This window comes from Sander lucioperca, chromosome 7 (assembly GCF_008315115.2).
Source record: "Sander lucioperca isolate FBNREF2018 chromosome 7, SLUC_FBN_1.2, whole genome shotgun sequence".
In the NCBI taxonomy this organism is placed as follows: Eukaryota; Metazoa; Chordata; class Actinopteri; order Perciformes; family Percidae; genus Sander; species Sander lucioperca.
The window spans coordinates 8776757-8797248 of NC_050179.1; the positions used below are offsets into that span (position 1 = coordinate 8776757).

At 40.4% G+C, this 20492-nt stretch overlaps 1 protein-coding gene across 25 annotated transcripts in view; it reads right to left on the bottom strand.

Moving 5' to 3' along the window:
• Positions 1-20492, bottom strand: part of LOC116038354 (pleckstrin homology domain-containing family A member 5-like) — an 85348-nt gene that overhangs the window by 47975 nt on the left and 16881 nt on the right. The window contains exon 1 of one of the 25 annotated variants that reach the window (XM_036002913.1): positions 1413-1744. The exons of the other annotated variants lie outside the window; for them this stretch is intronic. The gene's annotated coding sequence lies outside the window, so the exon portion shown is untranslated. Of the gene's footprint in view, positions 1-1412; positions 1745-20492 lie in introns of those variants that run through there. 25 annotated transcript variants of the gene reach the window in all.

Sequence of the window (20492 nt, forward strand, 5' to 3'; positions counted from 1 at the left end):
TTTAAAAGACGTTTGTTCAACTCAAGTGTTTGATGAAGGAGCATCCCGCCCCCAGGCTGAACACCACAAATAAATTCTGTCTGTAGGGAACATTGCTGAAACATCGATGACTCCAAGTCTGTAGGAAACACTGATCATTGGGGACAATGGTCACTGAATGAGCTCATGGGAAAAGTGAATTAGTACAGCATAGCTGTTCCTTTTCTCCTTGTGGGTTTGACAAGTCATCCTAATCGTTTGGCTTTGTACAGCGATAGCAACACTACACACATGCTAAACCACACTATACTATGTGTATGATATGTAATAAATATATGGGATTTTAGTTAGACATTTCAAACAACTGCTGTGCACAAACAACCACTTAGTAGTCAATCAGTCAGACTATACAGACAGGGTCTTGACCACAAGCCACGACAGAAATACTTCAATTAAAACATGAAGGATCAAAATGATTTTCAGGTTTGCCATACGTTTACATGCAGACACAAAAATAGTGGCTAGCTTCATAGATGATGTTTGTGCATGGTCAACATAGGAGTTCAACAAAGAACAGCTAACATGCCTAAAAACACATAATCCTGACAAACAGGTTCAACTGCTCCCTGTCTGTTTTACAGATTCTGGCAACCACATGATCAAAAAAGCAAATACAATAAAAATACATGTTGCTTAGCTGATCTAGTTGATGTGATCTGGTCTATATTGGTTATTAAAGAAAGGACATAGTCTAGGTCACTGCAGGACATACATTGAGCAAGGCTATAATTATAACTGACTGTGATTAACAAGATACAAGATTTTAAAGATCATCCAGAACCATATATCTGATGCATAATAATTGAATACAGTCATCGGGGAAAAACAGTGGCCCTTCAGGACTGCTTAGAAAAAGAAATTCTAAAGTATTTTCCCTCCAGGGGTTTGTTTTCACTGTTGTGCAACTCAAAACTCATGGGGCTCAGCTTTAACTGACCAACAGAATATGAGTTTTTAAAACTATGAAAGATAAAAAATGTAACATTTGATTTGCAATTTCCTTTTGGCATTGCAGGTCCAAAGTAGGGTCCTTTTTTATCAAGGAACCTCTGCTTTGACAAAAGGCTGGCAAAATACGGTATCAGTATGTGGTGGCGTCCAGTGCAAAAAACGGTGTTTGCACATAAAGCCATGTGAAGAACAAAACGCTGACTGGGAGCCTGGCAGGAGCTGGTTATAACTGCAATACAGAAGGCAATCACAGCAGCTGCATCCATCAAATAGCTCTTTTGATAGCACCAACCATTACCTTTAGAACACTTAAACAACCAAAACCCCTCAATCATTATCGCGTTAGGAGCAAATCCCGCTCAATGTATGTAGTGTAATGTATGTCGCGCACGTCGACAGCAGCACTGCAGGTTTTTACTTACAATGAAAAGCTTCCATAAATGTCCAAGCAGTTAAACTAGCGCGGTGATGTCAAACGTGCAGAAAAACAAGTAACCGTTGTATCCAAATGTGAACGTCAGATGTAACGACCTGAGAGTTTCTTGTACTTTGAAGAAGCGTGTGTTGTGAAGTGCGCTCAGTCCGCTGCTGCTGTGCTCACTGGGCAGGAGCACTCTGGCAGACTGCTGCGCCGCGTGCGTCCGTAGTAGAGACACACTGAAACCCGAGAGCCGATGATGTCACGGTCCGGATGTAAAGAAAGCAAGGTGGCCAGCGGCGCTTTTATTATTCCCTCCCAGCACAATTACAAACGGAGCGAACAGAGGATGTATACACACACACACACAGACCCAGAGACTGAGCAGCTACAGTGTGATGATGGCGTCCTGGTGACATGAATAGAAAAAGACGTCCGTACTTTCCTCGCGCAGGATTTATTCTTTACAGGCAATTTACAAACTCCTCCACACGCGGAAGAAATGCATGGAAATATAACACGGGACCCTCTAGCTAAGTGCTATATTACAAAACCACATGGAAGACCTGAAGTGACACCATATCCCAGATTTAAAGTTTTTCCATTGTTTATTTGGGATTGTACCCAGGCAGGTCAAAAATATAACACATAGCCCTAATTGAATTTGAGTTTTATTTCCTCAGTGAGCTGTTATTTCTGGCATTTGCTTCCTTACATATGAATGTGAATAGCTCCACCTCCCTCAGCTCATTCTTCAACAAGTCCTGACAAAGGGGCATGTTGAAAAATGAGCTATGGCTGCGCTGGGGTTTAAAAAGCTAATCATGCAAGTATTTGAATCAACCCCATAAAGTTGTGGTGAATTTGTTGCACAACATTGTGGCCACAGTTGAAGGAATTGTAATACTGTATCTTAGGTTTCCACTCGTGTCCACTCAAGTTACTGGAGCTATGCTATCTGGTTAAAGCTTGTTAGTTTCAATAGGATGAAGTGAGAGAAAGAACTGAATATCAAGTAGGTTCAGCAGGGAGCCTGCAGCTATTGAGGACATGAAAGACCGGATAATGACCTCGGCCCCAACCTAGAAGCCAAACAGCTCCTCCACTCATCAACCTGCTGGGTGTAGTCAATGGTGCAGGAAGACACCCAGAGACAGTCAATACGCTCTTTAGTAGCTATTTTTCTCTCCCTGTTCCCTCCTTTCAGTGATTTCCTAAGAGTGTACTGCAGCTCTCAAAGTCACTATATTTTAATGCATTTTTGTGGGTGTAAAACAGTAAAGAGGCATTACATATATTAACACCATCAATAATATGTTGACCAGCTCTACTACATAAATAATGCATCGTGCTTCCATTATAGAAGCGTGGAAGGGAGGGGGGTTACACTAAAACATTCAGTCCTTCAGCTATCCTTGGTCCTCCAGGGACCTGGGGCCTGAAGCCAGGGGATATGCCCACCACCTGGGGCACAACATTGACACCATACCCCCAAGAGAAAGCAGAGAGAGATGGGAATGAGTATCTGGAGGATATGTGATATATTTAGTGATCCAATCCATGAAATATGAATCTGTGGCGAATAAGGAGCTTGTGCTCCAACGCCCACAAAAAGGTGTCAGAGGGGAAAGTCAAAGCAAGCTGTTTGCCATCTGTGTGTGTTGCCACGTGAGAGCAGTTTTTTTTTAATTCCAGGATAACTGAATCAATAGTTTGCTGTCAGTGTTCAAATAAAACAACAGTCTGTTCTACAGAAAATTATTTCCATCGTGAAGCCCTTCACATTGTTATGAAAAATTTGCTAGATGAAAACGTAAATGTCACAATCATAGCCACACTGAATTACCCCCAGCATACATTTTCAGGCTGGGTTCAAAATCATAGATGCCGTAACTTTAATTGCTTAAGGAGTTTTACATTTTGGGGGCCTCATGACTAAAAACGTTGTGTGGGGAGACCAAAAGCACTTGTGAAATCAGTCATGATCAACCCAGCAGCTGAGCATTTGTTCTGATTGCAACTGTAGGCTATTTGTTGTAATTTTCTCTTTATAAATTAGGAAACATGCCAAACTCTGGCTTAATAGTGGAAAAATAGTCCTCACACACCAGCTCATCTGGCATTTAGTAGGAGTGGGAGACCTAACTACTGTTCCAAGAATCTGTTAAAGGGGGGGGGGGGGGGGTATGACCATACCAAGGTCATACAAACTCTGTTTCATCTCAACTCAAAACTTTAATTACACTCCATTTTATGGCTACACACCATTAGGCTTTATGACAGAGTAAGGATAACATCGTGGGCAGGCTCAGATGTTATCTCAGCGGAGTGGTCTGGCTCCACCACTCCTGTCTGGCCGTCAAATCTCAAGGCCTAGTAAAGTAACGATGCACTGTGTTTGACAGGTACAGAGACTATGAACAATAGCTACAGCTGAACAACATAATGCAATCCAGTACAATAGTTTTGCGATGTGCAGTACTCCCTTTACAAAGTTTATTATGTCCAATCTTTGTTTAGACAGGTGATGAGTCATCTCCCATCTCATTTTTTTTTTTCAGGCCAGTTTGTTTTGATTTTATAGCAAATAGTTATGTTGTGTTCCTGCCCCTTGAACATAAAAAAGGTAGAAAATATAAACTGTTTCATGCACAAAGTTTCATAAATCCAAAGTGTGAATAGGCGAACATGCTGTGCTAATGCTGTTGTGTTGTTTCTTTAAGCATGGATATCTTGAATTGCATAATATTTTTGTGTGTCTAGAAACCAGTTGTCCTTTGCAGTACAGTACAGGGCAACTGAACCCATAGGGTAGTCTATGGATGAAGCTGAGAAGTAAAAAGACATTTAAAAAAAAAAACTCCTATACTGTACATTGTACCAATTATCAAGGAGCAATGGAGCTTTTCTTTTCAACTACAGTTTGCACTAGAGGCTTCATCCGGTTCTCAGCCGACAGACGCCGAGGCGAAGCTTTCAGACTCATTAACTGCCCACACAGAGTCACAGAGAGATGGGAAGGCAGAGGGAATCGCAAAGTGTTCGCATGTTTATCCACTCTCAGAGGATCCTCTCCTACCTGCCCACTCGCTCTCGTCTCTGACTCTTTCCTCTTCCACCTACACTCCCACGCTCTCTCCTTTGTCACTAAGATGCAGGTTATTACCTGCTGGTGTGTTGAACAGCTGCAGGTACAGTGGCTGCAGGCAACGTTAGCCTGAGGTAGATGGTGAAGAAGACAGCCTAAAATCAGAGAGTTTGCCAGCACTCTGCAGGGCCCTCTGTTCCAACTGAGTGATAGCGCAAGAATACTGCATGCATAAACACTTCCATTACCAGCTTGTCTTCAGGGAGCCAGTGAGAAGATTGGCTGAAATGGTCACCCTCTTGGTGCATTGGTGGATGAGTGCCTCAGGGAAGAGGGTGTCTTCCGCTCCAGTAATTAGCTGTGTGTGTGTGTGTGTGTGTGTGTGTGTGTGTGTGTGTGTGTGTGTGTGTGTGTGTGTGTGTGCGCGCGTGTGTGTCAAATGGAGCTGAAAAACAATAACAGACTCCTGGGTGCCTGAGTGGTCATTATTCACAGACAAAAGACCAAGATCTAGTCACTCCAGTGACATCAGTGAATTGGAAATTACTTTTTTTCCTCAACAGAAGACTTTGTTGAGTTCAAATATATGATGGATATTAACATGCATGCGAATATAGTCATTTTTATTTGAATTCTGAAATGAAACACTACCTAACTTGAAATACAACGACTTCTAGCTAATGTATCCATCTCTGCGATGGAGACATGGTTGTTGGGAATTGAGAAATCTCAGAACAAGACAGGACTCTTTTCCAAATGTCTTTTTTGGAGGGATATAATGAAAGGAAACTGTGTTTACACTAGCACACTGAAGAAAAGACTAATTAGAAAAAGATCAAAAGGAATGTGGCTAATTTTGCAGAGGCTAACAAAATGGGCCAATCAATGAGGAAGTCAAACTCAAAGTCCCCCAGGCTGCCAGGAAGTTTAGGAGAACTGAATCCTCTCATGAATTACAACACCCTACTGACCATAATTACATGAGTAGTCCAAAAATCACTGTGCTAATGACGAATTGAAAATCGATAGGCTGCTTTTAGGATCTGTCTCATACAAGTATAGGAGCAGATATGGAGGCACAGGCAATGTGCAGTCCTGTTTTTTTTTTTTTTGGATTACACCAAGATGTAAGCAAAAGAGTGGGAGGAAAATTAGGCCTGCAGATCAGTGAACCCACAGTGTTTTTCAAGCACAACGACCCTGGTGGGTGACATCACAGAAGGTCAGCAGAGAACAGAGGGGTCGGACAGACTCGCTTCACTGTTCAGGCTGCTTTGTGAGCCTTGGCAACACTGACAGTCACAAATTCCAAACTTTGCAAGTCAAAACACCAATAGCGATGCGCTCTAGCATGAGCCCTCAGCCAGTCCAGCCAACTCATGACTGCTTTCTTGCTGAGAGGCTTGGCTTTCTTTTTCCGTTAAATTCAGTATCAGCAAAGGGTACAGAGGCTCCCAACTCCAGTTGTCCAAGAAATATTCATAGATGCTTTACATCTCGGATCATAAAACTGACAGCATCGGCCTGTCAACTTTGTGTTTACAACAGTGAGGCAACCAAACACAGAGGTAATTATTTGGTCATGAATAATGTATAGTTGAACTGCTGAGGATAAACACAAAACACTTTGGGTAAGTACAGCATCAATCTGTGGGGCTTCAGTTTTGCAGAATGATGAGATAAGTATGTTATACAGTACTGGGTCCTGTGAAAAACTCATACAAGTTGTTGAAATCTGTCGTATAAATGGTAAGCACTGAGGCTAGCAGAGAAAGATGGATATGGTGTTCTTATGCATACATTACAACTCTTACACTGCACATGCACTGGAAATTAGGTCTCTGGTCCCTACCATTGCCCCTAAACTTGCACTTAGACCCAGTGTCCAAAAAAAATGGATTAACATGCACCACTGGCCCTAATGACGCACCCCCTGACATGGGTAATGATAAGAAATTTAACCTGTGAAAGCAGTAACTGGGTCAAACGTTGGTTGACAATAGATTCAGCTGACCATTTCAGTAGATATGCATCTCTCTCATATGAAATGGGTCTATGAGAACATTATGGTGGCTTACTTTTTGTCACAGTATAAATTGTTTAATAATGCATTGAGTTACAGAGCATAATAAGAAAATCAAGTCCTTGGACATAAAAGCCAATACTAAAATAACTCTGAATGCACACACCATGGCATCTTATTCGCAGTGGTGAAGCACAATAGTGCTACACAGACCCTTTCAAGTCCACTCACACTTCCTCCAGATAAATGCTAGCTGAGAAGTGTTATAAGTCAGGCAACATTCACTTTCTGCTTCCACAGAGGACACATAAAAAGATGCACATAGTTCATTGTGAGCCTAATGAATGTATCAACTCCTGTTTTTGGGTGTAATACGCCTGTTGGGAGTGGGTAATGGTGCTGATTTGATGGAGTCAATAACATCAACCACATCCACATACACGGGGATTATGTTGTAGTTTCTGATTGATTACAGAGATTAGCCCTCAGAGGCAGAATCAGCTTCTCTCTCACAAATGTCTACAATATACAGTACAGCAATAGAGCAAAGACAAACCTTATGCTGTGAATGTAATCAACTCTGCTCCACCAGACCTGAGGCAATGTGTGTCTGCATGTAAAAATATGAGTTATGTATCCATTCACAAAATACCATTGATCTTCGTTCTAAACAATCGTAACTTTATCTTTTCAGTGAATGACTCCAGATCTGCACCAGATCACAGCCACGAGAACAATTTACTGGCTCTAAAGGCTCCTTTTTCTTTCACGACTACCTCCTTCATTGCTAAAGAACTGAGTGAAGACTACTCAACTGTTCAAGGACCACACCATCACCCCACTATAAAAAGGCTGACGTTTTATGACACTCACTTATTTGAAGACCAAGGTAACTGTCTAAATGCATATGAATGGGAACAAAGAACTGAAATGGTAAAGAATTTCTTTTGAATTAGTTAGTCACAGCTGCAGAATGGCTTCAACATGTGCAACTACTGCAGGAGTTGAGAGAGTGAGACTCAGAGGTAGTGTAAGCTACTACAGCAGTGGCTATTGTAGAGGCCTGAGGGAGGGATGTATCTTATATTTCTCTCTGTGTTGTTATAGCTGTAACTGCTGGTTCTTAATACCCACTTTTAAGTACAAGTTTATGTGTGCTACAAGACCAAAATTACTGTATTTATATTTCAATAAAGCTCTAAAAAATGAAAACTAAGACAGTGCTTGACTGAGAGAAATACTCACTGTGCCCCAGGTCCATGGTACCTACTAATTAAGCAAGTTTGGAGTGTGCAGTGTGTATACTAAATGAATGCTTGATTTTTGAATGTGAGGAAATGGAGGCCCACTACACAAGACTTATGTCACAATACAATATTATCGCGAAGACGAAAATGCTCTTCTTCCTGCTGTTTTTTTCCCCCCCTTGTATTTTAGCCACATGTTGTGATGGGAGGGGTCACCTTAACTGATATTATCCACATGGGGTGGCCAGGCTATTTAAACTGGCTCCTCATTCTGTCGCTTTCTCTCTCACCATCATCACCTCTCATCTTAGATTTTTTTCTTCTTTAATTCTCCTACAAAATACCACAAATCCACTCAACAAGACAGACATAACGCACTTGCAGACTTCATTTTTCAAGTTAGTCTTGTCTTAGTTGTGAATAAACCGAGGCAAAACCATTAAATAATTAATCTGTAACGATTTAGATAACCAAGTCAATGTTTAAGTAATTTTTCAAACAAAGGTGCCAAACATTAGCCTACATTGTTTGGTATTTTAAATGTAAAGATCTGAAAGTAAAGAACTGCTTTTCTTTATCCTGTGATAATGGGCTCTAGGAAAGTGTGTTCTTTTTATAGACCAAAAAAAAAATCAATGAGACTGCTAAATAATTAGCAGAAAATCAATAATGAAAACGACAATAATAGTAAAACATAGTTGCATCCTGTGGTCTCCCTCTTTGTATAGCTCATTGAGCCTGTGCTGTAGCAGACTCACAGACAGACAGAGAGAAATGTAGTGGTAGTAGCAGATCAAGGTTTTGATCCACTACCTAGCCTTCAGCAGTGCTGAGCATGCTCAGTAGGCCTGCCAGAGGGCCAGGCTCCTGCTTTGGCCTACTTCTGATAAAACCAATAATGTCATTGAACATTTCTTTGCAGTGTGTGTGTGTGTGTGTGTGTGTGTGTGTGTGTGTGTGTGTGTGTGTGTGTGTGTGTGTGTGTGTGTGTGTGTGTGTGTGTGTGTGACAGAGAGTGTGTGACAAAGAGGAGTGTGTGTGCCCTCAATATAGGAGCAAAATCCAATTTAATCGACAACAGCCTCAAACAAATAATACCACCCTTGGTGATGGCCGTTATTGATCTGTCTATCATCCAGGACTTTAACAGGCAAAGATATGGACATACTGTAGTTGGAGGAAAAGCCACAACCACAATTGCAGCTGAAGGAAAATAACTTTAATTCCAGATCGACAGAGAGATTGGCAGCACTTAACTGACACTGTAATGCAATGCAATAAATGATCTGTTAAGCTCTAGTTCCCCTAGCCCCCAGGCAAAAATAGCTGCTAGCATGAGCAGAGAGACGGGGCAGCACTGCCTCACTCAGACATCGGTCCAACTGATTATAGAAAAGATGACCAACAGAAGTGGGTCAGCCATGAGTGACAGAACAAGATACTTTGAGAGACAGAGAGAAAGACAAAGAAAGCAAAAGCCACAGCAAGGTTTATGCAAATGTAAGTGTATGACTTCATGACTTCGTGTTGGAAATTAAAGAAAAGGGATTGGTCAAGAAAAACAGTGTTTGTTTACACCTAAAAGAAACAGTGCCTGTAATCATGCTATTTACTGTGACATGAGTGTTACTATACAATTACATGTACATTTGGTGATTACAATCTTACCTTTCTCAAGCCTTTTTAACCAGATGATCTCTGTGGCAGCGGTAGATGACTAAACAAACATTGCAGATAGCATATATTCCAGTTCTTACAGTTTCAGTCATGTGAAATAGAAGTGCCTTAATAAGCAACATATGATGTTACCTAATCAGTTCTACAGCCTACCCTCTGGCGATCTATCTCATTGTTATCTTTGCTGCGCATTAACTCTATGCATAATCTGTATTAGGTAAACCAAGCAAAATGGTACTGCAAAAGATCAGCGATAACACTTTACAGAAGACAGAGGTTCTGTACAGACCCAAAACCCCGACCCCCGAAAAATACAAACTTCTGTGCAGACACAACAACAAACAAATCAGACGTCACACTGATTGCTGGATCCTTGAATAAATGGACTGGCTACGGCTTCAAAACTCCAACCTGACTGCTGTCTCGTCAGCAAGTCTAATCCAAGTCAACAGATGTACACAGAGAAAAACACTGTCATGGGACATTATTGCTCCACACAGGGAGTCATATGCATTTAATTTCATAATGGCATTTGAGATATTTGCCTATCACTTTCTGTCAACAGGCTTCAAAAGTGCAGAGAGAATTACTAACTTACTACTGTACTTGTACCTAAAATGCACTTGAGTGGCCAGTCTGTACCTATCGGCTATTTTTAGTGCAAGGTGCAGAAAAACTTGTGAGTACTGCTAATAAAAAAATGTAGCCAGGTTGGCTCAGTTGGTAGAGCAGGCGCACGTATATAGAGGTTTACTCCTCGACGCAGCGGCCGCGGGTTCGACTCCGACCTGTGGCCCTTTGCTGCATGTCATTCCCCCTCTCTCTCCCCTTTCATGTCTTCATCTGTCCTCTGAAAATAAAGGCCTAAAAATGCCCAAAAAAATATGAGTACAGGGCCTTAGTGCATCCAAAACTATGTCCCCAATAAACTTTTCCACATCCTGATTTGACAGTCTATTATAACACATATACCCATCCACATTTGAAATGGGGGCAATCAATGCCGCTCTGAAACAAGGGCTGGGCGTGAACAGGCGATAGCACAGCTGACAAATTGAAGACAGGTTTCAGTGCTGGGCAGTCAACTGAGTCAGTGACTCAATGGGCACATTCATGTTTCTTTCCTCTTGTCATTTACCCTCATATTCCTCATTCAGATCAACAAAGTCTAATTCTGATGTTATAGCATGAAGTTAATTCATACCTAATGTTTTGGACATAATCTCCGAGACTAAAGTCACTAAAGTATTTCCCATAATTGTATTTGCTATACAAAACAGACTCGTCAGAGGGAGAGGCCAAATTTGTATCACTTATACAAGGAGTGTCTCCTCTTAGGTCACCCGCTACTGTTTTTGTAGGTGCAGCTGCATTACTCAACTCCTTTGAGAAGAACAACAAGCTACTTTTGTCTAGGTTTAAATCCTGTTACTTTACAGCTCAGCACGCCTACAACCCAGCAGTCAGGTCCAGCTTATTCATAATAACTGTATTGGGATGATTTTGTTTCATAAAAACAAGCTCCATGAAAATCTGTAATCTGTAAAATATCTCGGCTGCAGTTCCCTCCTGGTTACAGCCCTCTGACCAACAGCTGCATGTGTCAGGTGTTGAATTATAAGAGTTCACAAAGGCAATAAATCAACTTCCTGACAAGCACATAGATTATAAGAAGGGAGGGGATTACTTGGAAAGACAGGAGGGAGGGAGACGGAGAGTAAATTGGGTGAATGGTTCAACCTAGCTGACTGAACTCCAAAAACAAAATACAAACTAGAGAACAAATGCTGCCAACTTTTCTTAAGGAAAGGTGAAACTACACAGACCTACAAAAAAATATTCAACAGAAAGTGTTTCTAATGTAGTATGGGCCACATGCACTGGGACATTTCAATAAAAAAATAGAGTTTGCAGCTGTGTGAGAAGCAGTGAGTGAACGGAAAGTAGGAAGAAATGTTCCCTGTTGGACACCACACTACTGTAAACACCTCAAGGTGAAATGCACCCAGTTATCCTCCTACTCTTGGCAGATGCAAGGCTTTTTATTTCCTAAGTGAGACATGCACTAAGTGCCTCTTATCTGGATTTATGATGCAACAAGCACACAAAGTGTGGGCAAGAAGGACGAGAAAAAGGAAAACAGAAAATGTGCTGTTAGTAAGAATGCACAACATACAGTGAGGAAAATAAGTATTTGAACACCCTGCTATTTTGCAAGTTCTCCCACTTAGAAATCATGGAGGGGTCTGAAATTGTCATCGTAGGTGCATGTCCACTGTGAGAGACATAATCTAAAAAAAAAAAAATCCAGAAATCACAATGTATGATTTTTTAACTATTTATTTGTATGATACAGCTGCAAATAAGTATTTGAACACCTGAGAAAATCAATGTTAATATTTGGTACAGTAGCCTTTGTTTGCAATTACAGAGGTCAAACGTTTCCTGTAGTTTTTCACCAGGTTTGCACACACTGCAGGAGGGATTTTGGCCCACTCCTCCACACAGATCTTCTCTAGATCAGTCAGGTTTCTGGGCTGTCGCTGAGAAACACGGAGTTTGAGCTCCCTCCAAAGATTCTCTATTGGGTTTAGGTCTGGAGACTGGCTAGGCCACGCCAGAACCTTGATATGCTTCTTACAGAGCCACTCCTTGGTTATCCTGGCTGTGTGCTTCGGGTCATTGTCATGTTGGAAGACCCAGCCTCGACCCATCTTCAATGCTCTAACTGAGGGAATGTTGTTCCCCAAAATCTCGCAATACATGGCCCCAGTCATCCTCTCCTTAATACAGTGCAGTCGCCCTGTCCCATGTGCAGAAAAACACCCCCAAAGCATGATGCTACCACCCCCATGCTTCACAGTAGGGATGGTGTTCTTGGGATGGTACTCATCATTCTTCTTCCTCCAAACACGGTTAGTGGAATTATGACCAAAAAGTTCTATTTTGGTCTCATCTGACCACATGACTTTCTCCCATGACTCCTCTGGATCATCCAAATGGTCATTGGCAAACTTAAGACGGGCCTTAACGTGTGCTGGTTTAAGCAGGGGAACCTTCCGTGCCATGCATGATTTCAAACCATGACGTCTTAGTGTATTACCAACAGTAACCTTGGAAACGGTGGTCCCAGCTCTTTTCAGGTCATTGACCAGCTCCTCCCGTGTAGTTCTGGGCTGATTTCTCACCTTTCTTAGGATCATTGAGACCCCACGAGGTGAGATCTTGCATGGAGCCCCAGTCCGAGAGAGATTGACAGTCATGTTTAGGTTCTTCCATTTTCTAATGATTGCTCCAACAGTGGACCTTTTTTCACCAAGCTGCTTAGCAATTTCCCCATAGCCCTTTCCAGCCTTGTGGAGGTGTACAATTTTGTCTCTAGAGTCTTTGGACAGCTCTTTGGTCTTGGCCATGTTAGTAGTTGGATTCTTACTGATTGTATGGGGTGGACAGGTGTCTTTATGCAGCTAACGACCTCAAACAGATGCATCGAATTTAGGATAATAAATGGAGTGGAGGTGGACATTTTAAAGGCAGACTAACAGGTTTTTGAGGGTCAGAATTCTAGCTGATAGACAGGTGTTCAAATACTTATTTGCAGCTTTATCATACAAATAAATAGTTAAAAAATCATATATTGTGATTTCTGGATTTTTTTTTTTAGATTATGTCTCTCACAGTGGACATGCACCTACAATGACAATTTCAGACCCCTCCATGATTTCTAAGTGGGAGAACTTGCAAAATAGCAGGGTGTTCAAATACTTATTTTCCTCACTGTAAGTACTGTAAACACAAACACACATATATGAATTCATTTCACATACCCTGGAACAGAAGTATATCTTTTGATGGGGTGAAGTTTGTAATTATAATTACAATGTCCCCAGAGATGCTGGATGTTATGGACAAAATCCAACAGTGCCCTCCAAAGGCTAAAATCATTAGTTACACAAAATATCTACAGACCAGTACAAAATATAACAATATCATCACACGACTCTAACAAGAATACTTCAATATGACTTTGAGAGAAATGTTTTCAGTTTACTACGGATGTGTAACTGCAAAAAAATTTATATAAGATCCACTGATATAAAAACAGTTCACAGTTGTACCAGCTATCTAAGACTTAAATAATAATAATGCAATCTGTGAGATAAAATATCACATTTGGAATTAATGAGACCCTCCACTGAATCAAAGTGACAGATGCAACACAGACTTCGTTTCTTCCATTGACAAGTTATAATTTTAAAACTGGGTTTATACCATGGACCATGTTATGCTACATCGAGGCCCTCTGCTGGGTAAAATCAGTAATTACACTTGTTGGCAAAATCACTATTAGCACGCAGGCTGACATCTGGTCTTAATCTCAATGCTTATTTCTCACTTTCAGCAGCACAGTCAGCTATCCCTACAGCTGGAAAAGGATACAAAAAAAAGCCCTTTCTGGAGATAAGCGAGGGAATGCATGCAGACATGAACAATTAACCCCACATAACAGGAGGCCTTGGATGATCTCAGTAGTCTATGCATATTCAACAAATAAATCAGAAAGACAGAGATTTGTGAGCACAGCTGCTTGACTGCTAAGACTCGTCTATGTTTAGAAGAGAAGGCTTACAGATAGACAGTCACAAATCCAAAGCTATTTTTCTGTCAACTACTTTTATCTCACATGCAAATATCCAAATTTCAGCAACTTGCTTAGTTTCAGCCATAAGAGTGCCCACACTAATCCAGACATTAAATGCAAAAATCCCATGTTTCATGGCTATGTTGGTCAAATATACAAATTACAATACAGGACATGACATATGCACATAGTGGTTATCTTTATGAATTATGATATTGAGTATGTTATTGTATGAAAGAAAGTACATGCAAACATACTGGTTTATCTTTGGATTTGTCTTTTTGCCAGGCCAAATGCAAACCAAATCCAAAAAGTAAGACTGGTATTTGGGATGCTATTGTTGCATCAGACAAGAGAACAAACTACAGCATACAGCATACATTGGGGCTTCTGACATGAACATGCTGTGAAATGGTTTTAATTTCATTTTTTACACAATCATATTCTCATGCATATTTAACTCCCACAGAGGCACAGAGATTATTTAGATCAAAGAATAGACAAATGTTTAAAACTCAAATCAGACAATGTCAGAAACTAAACCTTGATCAAAGTATAGCCTGCATTTAACTTTTGAAAATATCTTCAATCAGATGAGGAAACCTCAAAATAATTCAGATCAAAGTGCCTTTCATCTCTCTGCTGCACAAATAGATGTGCTACTCATTCTGCTAATGGCTGTGCTGTTGAAAAAATAAAACAGCATATGTCACACAGATAATCAGATGCACATACACACACAGCCCAGGCACTGTCAAAAATTGCTTTCATGAGAACCTTCTAAATAACATCAATTCATTCTTCCATTTTCTCTTCACTCCAGGTAAAGGTAGAGTGCCACTATGTCCCTCCAGCTGCTTCTGGGGGATCCCCAGGTGACCTCAGCCAATTTAACATGTGGCCTCTCCACTGAGTCACAGGTCTCCACCTAGGTCTCCTTTCAGTCTTCTGTTCCCTGGTAACCCCCAAAATGAAACGTGGAAACTCAACATGCCTGAATCACCTCAAACTGCTCAATACAGAGTGAATCAGCTGCTCAACTCCAGGATCCAGCAGTCACTAAACTCCTCTACCTGTCATAAAAGGTGATGCAAGCTACTATTTTTGGCTGCTTCCATCCCTGATCGTATTGCTTCCATCCCTGACCTCATTTTAGACTGTAGGTTAAGGTCAGCACAAATACTGACAGGTAAATCAAGATTTATGAATTGCCACTGTGAGCTCTCTCTCTTTACCCAGTATAAAGTTATCCACACAGACATAACAAGAAGATCACTGCAGAATATGACACCCTCTATCCTTAGATCCTTGATTCAGATAAGGAAGAGAAAAAAAAACTTTCACAGGGGAAAAAATGGAAGAAACCTCAGGAAGACTAACATAAGAGGGATCCCTCTCCCAGGACACACAGACATGCAATAGATAGTGTACAGAATAGACCAATATAGTCAATGTCACAATCCATTTTACCACCACATATAGACATCTGTTTGCTTTATAAAATACTGGGACACGCCACCCTGTTTGGAGAGAGAAAAATGGTCTTACTGTAGATTTCAAGGTGTTGGATTTTATTCTAACTGCACCCCACTCAGCTGGAAAACAACATTATTTCAGTGGGAGGTAACAGTCAAAAAAAGCCCAAAAAACATATTTTTAAACAATGGAGATACACTCTTAAACACTGATGTTGCTCTCCGGGTCTCAGCTGTGCCTTGATATGTTGTACATCAATATCACAAATAAAGAGAGAGGACAAACTGCCAAGTTGCCAGTGTGAAAAGACCAAATGGCTTGTAGCCTCCAGGTTTCCCTGTCTATCTTAATCTGAGGCAGTCTACCTGGTCTACTGTTGTTTTTCTTCTAACAAAATGCCATTCTGTAACAACTTAACTCTTCTTCTAGACATTCTTTTTCTTCTTTTTTTTTTTACTATAAAAACCTGTGTTTTGTATGTGTATTGTGAAGTAGCTTCAACTAGTCTTGAATGGTCAGTGATGTTCAGGAGCAGGAGCTTATCAAAGGTTAGCTTGGTTTTAATTAGACCTAAAGTAACTTAGAAGTTGGTTGAAATCTACTCTTGGACATTTTAACCTTTTTTTGGTAATAGATTCAACGAGAGAGCTGACTCATACTGTAGTTTGAGGTGTGCTACATTATATGCACAATCAAGGTATGCACTCACTGCCTTAATAAGAAAAGTATGGCTCATACTTCAAACAGGGTAAAAAAGTCATCTTCCTTTCAAAGTCAAACATGTCTAGCATGAAAAATAGAGGATTATTTTCGCAGTTAAGCACAATGTCAGTTAAACAGACACATCAAAAGTATACTCTAACCCATCTGTCAGATTTTAGTCCTCTTTACGAGATTAGCAGCAGGTCCAAGTGTATTGATTCCAATGGGAGAAGTGAACGTGAACACAGATTATGAGCTATCCTTTCGCCCCATAGTCACCAAAGTAGATATTGGCCCCATTTCTCACAAGCCAAATATCTCCAGAACATTCTGACACTAAAATGGCATTTTTCAGACGGACGAATCAGGCAAAAATTTACTTTGTTTGAGACCTGTTTCTGTCTCAGGACACAGAGAAGCTAACGTCAGCTAACGTTGGTGAACGCCCTGACAAAACTAATCTCCGTGATGCTAAATATGTCTTTTAGCTGTGAACATATCTAACGTTAGATAAATATTAATAAATTACTCAAATGTAACTTTTCATTCATCCCCATAACGTTCACTACACGTTCAAACGAGGCCACGCCTTTTTAGGAGACAGGAAGTGTGTACCGTTTCATACCATTGGTCAGTGTATTCATCCAGTAGGGAAATCAGCCCTTGTACACCTTTAGACTGTTCATTTTGTAACTGGAGGCAAGCAATAAGTGTGTGATTGAGGTTCATAATGTACAGCCATGACGTTTCACATTGATGCAAATAATGAACGTACAATTATCAAGAAATCTAAAGCTTAGCAACACACGCTAGTGCCAGAAACCGAGGGGAGATTAAGAAAGAAAATGTCTAATTTACACATACTTCTCTCATCTTTCCCTGAGGAAAGCTCACAACATGAGTCTATTAGTACATCATTACTAGGATAGCTCTTTTAACATAACCTGCAGGTCTTTACCTAAAGGCCACTTCATGCTTCAAGAGGAACAATATGAGACATGAGTGCATGAGTTACAATACTGTAATTGTGGTGCTTTTGAGTCGTGCACCACATGAAATCTGAAACACCGTAGACAGCGCCAAAGTAACTCCATCCAAGTTTGACTAAACCGGTTTCAGATGTGCGGTCATTATGAGGACAACAAGAAACATGAACACCAAGGTACACAGATATCAGTGTCCGTTTGTCTCTAACAGATCCTGCGTAGCCTGGCTCCAAACATGGACTCTCTTGCCCACAATTAAAATTCTGTTGAGCATGTCAAATAGGTCTGGTGTTACTTTGGTGAATTAAATTAAAGACCCATATGCCAAACGTGAACTGATTTAAACAGTTGACAACTGCTCGTGACATCAGCAACAGAATTTCAGCTTTGATGTATCATATCAAAATGCTGCTTTGGAGACACAGTTGACTGCTATCTTGAGTTTTTCAGTTCACAGGCTTTGGTTTTCAATCGAAGAACCCAATATTTTCTGGCACAGTTGCTTATCTTTTCTACCGATGATTCAACTGGGAGGGTTTCATCTGAAGTGCTCCAACTGCCAGTCACCTAACAATGTATGCAAAAAATGAACAGGACTTTTACCGCACACCCATAATAAGCCTTATCACTTTGCAACTGTATTGCTAGAGTGTGGGATTCATTTGATTTCCTTATAGTTTCTGAATTCTTAGTTAGTTATTTTAAGATGTTGCTGGGGACTTAAAGATGTATAACCAATCTGCCAAAAATTATAACAATTCCTGTCAGGCAGTGTCCTGGCAAGGTTTCTAAAGAAAAGAAAAAAAATATGTTTTTAAGAAAACTGCCATTTTGACTGTAGGTAGGGTAAAGCCAATTTTAAGTTTGGCAGTGAGCCAGCTTGAGCTGTGCTTTAGTTCTTGGCAAAGAGCAAACTACTTGTGTACACATTTACACTGTCACACTGAATGACTAATGAGCCACCCTCCTCCATAAATAAACAACGAAAACAAATAGGCAGAGAGGCAAATCTAACAGCTCAGAAGATCTTACAGTCCACTTACAGCTTGTTCCAAATCACTTCTTATAGATTTGGGGAAGGTTTCAGATTCTTTAAACAAACAGATGCAAGTCTGTAGCATCAAGGACCAGGGCCCACATTCAAAATGACACATACAATCATGCACATAAAGTCTGACTAGGACTAAAAATACTCAGAGACTTGAGAGTTATTGATGAAGCTACCTACACAGACTTTCACGGAAGTGTAGAAGTTTTCCTTTAAGAGATAATGACCTCACTATTATACAAAACTTTATAACTACTATGATACTTTACCAAATTAAGTTATACATGAAAATCTTTTATTCTGGGTAGTAATGCTGCGAATTCAAGACATTTAAAAGACTGACTGAAAAAAAAAAAAAAATATATATATATATATATATATATATATATATATATACGGTATAATAATTTGATACAGAATTATCACAATCACAATATCCTGGAGCCCAACGTGACTTTATCAAATGTCTTGTTTTGTCAGTCCAAAACCTAAAAATATTCAATTTACTATGATGTAAGACCAAGAGAAGCAGAAATTTGAGAACCTGGAATCATCAATATTTCTTTTCTTGAAAAAGGATCTAATTTCTGTCAATCAATTAATGGACAGCTCAAGAGAACAGGATTTAAATGCAGTTCACTTGTTTATAATATCCTAGAAAAATGTTACTAATACCGCTGATCATCACAATGTATGTTATGTGATGCAACAAAGTGTTTCTTATGTTGGTGCAAACAGTATAGTCAAATTCATATCATGTCTCATCTCTCTACCACTGTTACATTTAAATACCAGTTATATTTCCCACCCTTACATACACACACCATACACCACCCACCCACACCATAATAAGGACCATCATCAGTCCAATGGCAGGCAGCAATAAAGCTGTCACACAGGGAAGATGTCTTGAAACGCTCTCTGCTAAATCCTGCTAGTGTACACAAGAAGCACGGAGGCAGAGACATAGCAATCATAACATCACAGTCAAAGTTGAGGGGTGTATTTATCTGAACCACCAGCAGAGGTCTTACAGTGAAAAACAGTGGGCTCCCCCTCATCCTGGGAGGAGGAGGAATGCCGGCACACATCAGTGAGTGAATAGCAGCACAGAGGTGGGAAGGCTGCATTTATCCCTGAACAAGTACTTCTGATATTTTAACCAGACTCTTGACTTCCAGAGACATTCATCCCTACTGCTGCAGAAACATATTGCAGAGGGCTGACAGCTGATTAGACTGATGGATCACCATGTGATGCAACCATTACTACAGTTATGGAGCCCCTGTCAGCTCACCCCACTGTGGCATCATCTCTCACACACCCTCTACTGAAGGCAGGCTGCACAGAGTTGATATGCAGTATAAAGGGGACAGATTGATTTCATTGCACATTTTTAAAAGGTAACCTATGGAGTTTTTAACCACTAGTGGCAATATAGAGCGATGTTTTGATGAGTAGGTCCCTGTGTTGTCTGTATATTCCCAGGTCTGCCACTATGAACACCAGGACGCACATGCACAAGCGAGGGGTAAAGTGCTGCAAAGTGCAAAAAACAGGTGGCATTGGTAAAGTGTTATAAAGTGTGGAAATGCATTCTAAAAGAGGAAAGATAAAGAAGCCAATGTAAACCATGCAGGATTCAAAATACTGAAAGTAAAGCATTTCTAAATGTTTTGGGTATAAAGGTGCGTAGGAAATTAATATAAAAAATATTTAAAAAGTGTGTGTTTACAATGTAAACTCACTTTAACAAATCCACCTCAATCTAAGCAAGTGGATTCTGACAAGAAGGGCAAAATGACAAACTGTTTCCTAAAATGTTGGTTCTGAAAAACAAACAAAAACAGGCTACCTAAGATTCTGACGAATATCCAAAGTGAGAGACTGGGGTAAGGCTAAGTACCTACCTAGCCCTGGTATTCTCTTCAGCTATCTGTGAATCACCTGACCTCAAACAGACGGCTAGAACTCCAGGAAGCAGGAGACATGCAGTGCCTCCAAGGCACCAATTTAGATCGAGGGATGCACATTTAGCTTTAGTTTGTTTTTTCCAGGGTTTTGTGCTTGCTGGACAAACAGCTTGTGTTCATTTGTAATGAGGGACAACAATGTTAGTACGTTTTTTCTTGACTCTAACCACACTATGGCACATTCTTCTTGTGGTAACTCCAGTGATGCCATTAAGATTGTGA